The sequence below is a fragment of the Malus sylvestris genome, chromosome 6 (assembly GCF_916048215.2).
Source record: "Malus sylvestris chromosome 6, drMalSylv7.2, whole genome shotgun sequence".
NCBI lineage: Eukaryota > Viridiplantae > Streptophyta > Magnoliopsida > Rosales > Rosaceae > Malus > Malus sylvestris.
This window is the reverse complement of record NC_062265.1, coordinates 33,041,131-33,047,130: the sequence shown is the minus strand read 5'-3', so window position 1 is coordinate 33,047,130 and position 6,000 is coordinate 33,041,131. Positions and strand designations below refer to the sequence as shown.

Genomic DNA, 6,000 nt, shown 5'->3' with positions numbered 1-6,000 from the left:
AAACCATTCTAACCATGAAACAAACTTAAATTTAAATTGACAAATCCATTATTCATCCATTATTATTTTAAATTTACTTGAATACATTGAATTTACTTGAATGTTTATACCAAGCCAAACCAAATCTGAAAAATAAAGGAAAAGAAACAACAAACATTTGTTGACAACTTCATCTTCCTCAAAAAACTTGCACCTCATCCCAGACTTGCTACTCACAAACAACTTCATCTTCCTCAAAATACATGAGCGTAATGGACACTATCAGATATATGGATGCAGAGACCATGCTCATTCTGGGTTGAGCATTTATACATATATTTATGAGATTTGTGGACATCGTGGTTGTCGCTGCTCATTTTTCTTGCAGATCTAAAGTCTGACATTGCTATCGTTCCTTGTGTTCGCCATCATCTCCGGTCGTTGTCTACAACATAAGCTCACATACTAGGCTCGGATTTCACTATTGCATTTGTGCTAGAATTAAGAAATTAATGAGGAAACGAGATCGATGTGTAACGCCCCTGTCCCGAAATATTTGTATATTTCGAAAAATAATATGGTAGGCCCAACCTAAAACATAGCTAATTGATTTTTCTTCTCTTGGATCAATTTCCATCTATATACTAATTCTCGAATATTTAAACACATTTATTTTATGGCTGCATCTAACGTCTCGTTAGACTGTCTACCTACCCTCAACAGGGATCAAGCCTTCCGTAGTTCAAAACTTCAAAATTTAAACCAAATCCGAAAATATTCCTTTAATCGAGCATATACCAAAATCGTATTAATATTCAAACCACAACAATTTGATCTCAAAAACATAATTAGAATAAAGAAATTCGCATAAAACACACTTGTTAGCTCCCTGGCCATGCGCCACCGCACCCGCCGCCTCAGGTGGCGGTCGGCCACCCTGGTTCGCTGAAAAAATTCAATTATTTTTAAAAATTCTCAAAAATTACATAAATGAAGATCTCAATGAGTAGAGAAACTTTCATACCTGCAACCAAGGCCAATTTTTCCTGGAAAGGCTCCAATTTCATCAAAACCTGTCGAAACCCTAGAATTTGGGTGTCCTCAATTCGACTCCATAGCAATTCCGACGACCCAACCAATGAATGAGATTTGTTTCTTGGTTCATGGAGAGTCTAGTGGTGGTGTTAATTTAATGAAACCGTTTCCGATTTGCTGGATTTCGACCACGGGTCATACGACACCCACGAGTTCCTTTCTTCCAAAATTCCGAACCCAATCGTCTCAAATTTGCTATGGAGATGGTAGAGGGAAGGTATATATGATGATTTAGAGGGTTATATCGGCCCAATCCATCGGAAAAAGGATGAATTTCACCGGAGAACCCTATGGGTTGCAACCGGGTCCGCGGGTCAAGGAAACCTGGCGGGTTCCTCTCCATTTCTCCTTCTCTCCTTTCCCTCCTTTCTCTCTTCACCCATTGGTCATCCTCCTCTCTCCTCCTTTTCTCCTCCCTCCTTTCTCTCTATAATCCATCTCCACCGCCCATCTTTTCTGTCTTTAAATCTCGGCCACACACGTGGCCTTCCAGATTTTTCTTCAAAAATCTGGAGTTATCTTGAACTCAACTATTTTACTAAAATGCCCCCAACTTTAAACGTTAATAACTTCTTCGTTCTAACTTCGTTTCACAAACGGTTTGCGCCTACGCGTTCGTAAGGTCGAGCTCTATTCAAAAATATAATTTTTGACCTCGAAAGGTCTACGTATTTTAAATAATTAAGGTCCAAACTTTAAACCTCGTAACTAGTTTAATTTAAAACTAAACTTACATAAATTATTATAAATTCTTGAAAAATCATATAAAAGCTCTATAATATTCTCGATTTAATTCTTCATAATCATAAATCGATTTATTTTCGATTTTCTCCACATATTCATATATTTAAAAATTTCAGGGTATTAAACGATGCATCTTACCTTTGTGCGTCGGCAAACCGAGACAGCTGAAATAGGTGAGTTGGGCTTGGGTCTGTGAAGAAATGAAGGCAGATCTATGTTGAGATTTGCAGGTTTCAGAATATGGAGCTGTAATACGAAACCTGAGAGAACTAATGGATGATTTCAGCTTGGATGGATAAGCTTTGGTTTTGATTGCAGGCAAGTAAGGTTTTTCTGAAAGCAAGAGGAATGGAAGAAATTGCAAGAGAAAGTGCAGAGAGATGGGGTAAACGACGCATGAGGAATGGCACCAATGAGAAAAGGGAAGCTGATAACTCAGCTTATATACTAACTTGCTAGGGTTTCTCTCACATAGGGGCACTTTTGGCGTAAAAATAATAAAATAGTCAATTTCTATCGGTTATAACCGCCATAATACTAAAATAATAACCGCCAGAAACTAAAATAATAAAATAGTCAATTTCTGTCGGTTATAACCGCCACCATTAACTTAGAAACTGCCATAATATGTTAAAATATTTATAAAAAAAAATTCAAATTTTATGGCGTTTGCATCCGACACTAAATAATCGCCAGAAATTTATGTTGGAAATAACCGACAGGGTTTCATTGTTATTCGACACTAACTGAATGATGTGTCGGATATCTTTTATCCGACATCCAACATAATGACTTATTAAACCGCCACCATCATTCGACACCTCAAGCTAATATTGTAGTAGTGCAGTTTTGATATCTCCTTTGAAGATGCTCTAAGATTGCAGCGTATTTACCTTAATGCGGAGGTGGCCGTCAAGGTGTAAGAAGTGTAATAACCGTTATTGTTATAGGAAAACTAATGAAAATGACTTGAAAACTTTGAATTTTAACGATAAAGACAAAATAAAGGGTAGAGTGAATAGTACTATGATTGACTTTTTAGTGTAAAAATGTGATTTTTCGTTAAAGTGAACAGTACCATGAGTTTTTTGTTAAAATTTTCTATTTTTATTTTGAATTTTTAATTTAAAATACCGTGATTTTGACCTTTTTATTTCATGTGACGTTCATAAACAAAGTTACTAGTCATATAGTACAATGAACAGCAAATTGGTTCCACTATATATCATTCGATGCTTGGTTCTGCATGCAAACTGTGTATTTTGACTTGCAAATTGCACTGATCCATCGATCATTGCACCTTTTATAATACAGAGGCTAAAACAAGTGCCACATGGCAACGTCGAGACCCTTGATTTTTTTTAGGTGTAGCTCCCGCATCTTACTATTATCTATTCAAGGGTACGTATATATGATGTGGAATTGCAGATGTGGTTGGGTGGTTGCGAGTGGAAGAAGATCTAGAAGAAGAAGTAGGGTTTTGAGATGCTTTGGGATGAAGCAAACGATGAAGAACCGGGTCCATGCAGTGCAGATGCAGTGCCATGCAACAAGTACGTGTGGTCCTCCTCTTCCTTCAGGACAGGACCATCATAATTCACAGACACAATAGTCGTTCAAGCATGTGACTTCGGTGGTACAAACCTGTCAATTCCAGTATCTGCTGCCAGAGTGTTACATCGGCGCACTGTATATTTGCCAGTACTACTGTTTGAGCTTTTTATAGGAAAATTAATAAAAAAAAGTTTAAAAATTTTGAATTTTAATAATAAGAACAAAATAAATGATAAAATGAATAGTACTAGGTTTGAATTTTTAGTGTAAAAATATAGTTTTTCATTAAAGTGAACAGTACTACGAGCTTTTCGTTAATACTCCCTTTCATTATTTGCTACCTTGATATATACAGCAGCAGACTCTATCCGTTCGGAAATTGCTTGCATGGAAACCTGATTATTTGAACCTTGAAGTCTCATTTCAGTTTGATGTTTTATTTAAGGGATATTTTGGATGCGGTCCCTAATCCTTAACATTCTTTGATTAAAACTTTAATGGTATTCAAAGTTTGATCAAGGTCCATTGGCTTTGTACACCTCATTATATTACTATTAATATTTTTATTTTTATAGTTTTGACATTAATTGTTTGATATTTTATGAGATTTATAATCCTATAAATTTAAAATCCCTCATTATAATACTATTATAAACGGTTACAATAAAAAAATTCAAACATTTTGATTGAATAAATGGATAAAAACTATGTAAAAATAAGAAATAATAAATGGCAAAAGAATGTATCCATAGTGTTAAAAAAATTGGAACATTTTACAAAAAAATTGGTACATTTCACATATAACAAAGTGGTACATTAATAAAGAAGAATGGGTACATTATAAATAAATTAGGGTACAGATAAAAGATTAAAAATTAAGAGTACAAATGAATTATTAAAAAATATAGGCGCTAAAAAAAATTAATACATGGGTACAAAATAAAACTAAAAAGAAAATACTACAAATTTTTTAAAAAAATGTTGCAAATTAAAAGTGGGTACAAACTAAAAATATAAATATATGATACAAAGTTTAGGCATAAAACATAAATATACCATATGTAATTTTTCTATCATTGATTAAATATACAATGTTATGTGACGGTATACACATGGGTACAAACACAAATAAAACTTTAAAAAATATGGGCACAAAAAGAAACTAATATATGGGTACAAATTAAAAATGAAAAGAAAATTGGTACAAATTAAAAAATATTTGCAAATTAAAAATAGGTACAAACTAAAAAAATATATATGATAAAAAATTTAGCCATAAATATAAATATACTAATTGTAACATTTTTAACACTAAAGGAATATATTTAAAAATAAAAAATATTTTATTATTCAAATAATTAATAATGTTATTAATACCCAAGGACTTTGATCAAAAATTGAAAATGAATAGGATTTTAATCAATGGAGTAACAAAAAGAATGATATGAACCTAATTTTCCCTTTATTTAATTATTCCGCTGGACTAACAAGATTATGGATGGAAATTCCAACTTCTGGACCCGACTTTATTGTCTGAACATCATAATTAAAACGTTTATTTGTTTTTCATCATTTAAAGATCATATATGCAAAAAAATTACTCAAACTCAGGATCTTTTAATCATTTATATGCATAAAATCAGATGCTTAACCATGAAAATGTTACTTGTTATCAAAACTGTTAATCGGTTTGATACAAATAAACGACTAAACAATTTCCAAAATTGAATAGTTGTTTTACAAATTTGATCTTTAAATGATAATAAAATGAATAAACACTTTCGATTACAATGTACGACCGATAAAAGTTCGTTAATCGTAGTCAAGGAACAAACAAGTTTCCCAATAAAAGAAACACATCCATTTTCTATTTTCACTTGTCCACCTTTTTTTTCGTTTTGACAAGGATGGTATTTACGGAAACATATTTCTATTGATTCATTCAAAATGAGACAACTTAATAACTTACCCTAATGTCAATTCAAATTTAAAAACCGCAAGTTGATGTAGAGAGATTATATTTCCTCTTTCAAATTTCGAATTCTTTCTTTCAATAGGTGGTGTGGGGCAGCTTCTCCTTGCTGTGGCCTCATCCATGACATGGAAAGACCTGCATCGACCAAATTATATATTCCTAAATATTTACTAAAAATAACAAAAAAACAGATCATGCAGATATTTATTTGGCTCGTGGATCCCGCCACCCGTAACATCGTGAAATCCACGCCAAAAAGAAAACATATAAAACGGCAACGTTGAAAACTTAAACGTGTCACCTTCGGCTTGTGAACACATCGACTCCTTCCGTCGGAAGATCCGATCGCTTTAATAAAAGACTGCAGAAGGCGGTGGTGAGTCGGTCGCGTGGCGATGACGGACGTCGTGGTTCTCGCAACACGTGCCGCGCGGATTTGCATGATGTGGCGACGTGCATGCGTGGGAGCCGCAGAAGCTGACTGGGACTTCGTCGGTTCTCGAAAGCCGCGAACTACGCTTTTGTTTTGTTTCTCTCTCTCTCTCATTGTCGGCGCCGTTTCGATGAGTCGGCTTTCAGAGTCGGCTCACCAACTGGTTTGGCGTGGGATTCGAGGACGTGTCACGTTCACACGTGGTGGGCGATGGAGTGTG

The 6,000-nt window shown here is 34.4% G+C and overlaps 1 long non-coding RNA gene across 1 annotated transcript; it reads right to left on the bottom strand.

The window, feature by feature from the left end:
* Positions 1-9: 9 nt before the first annotated feature.
* LOC126625389 (uncharacterized) lies at positions 10-2,218 on the bottom strand. Its single transcript, XR_007624421.1, has 2 exons — positions 1,004-2,218; positions 10-924 (listed from the first exon to the last, which is right to left on the bottom strand). It is a non-coding gene; the product is annotated as an uncharacterized LOC126625389 (long non-coding RNA).
* Positions 2,219-6,000: the final 3,782 nt, after the last annotated feature.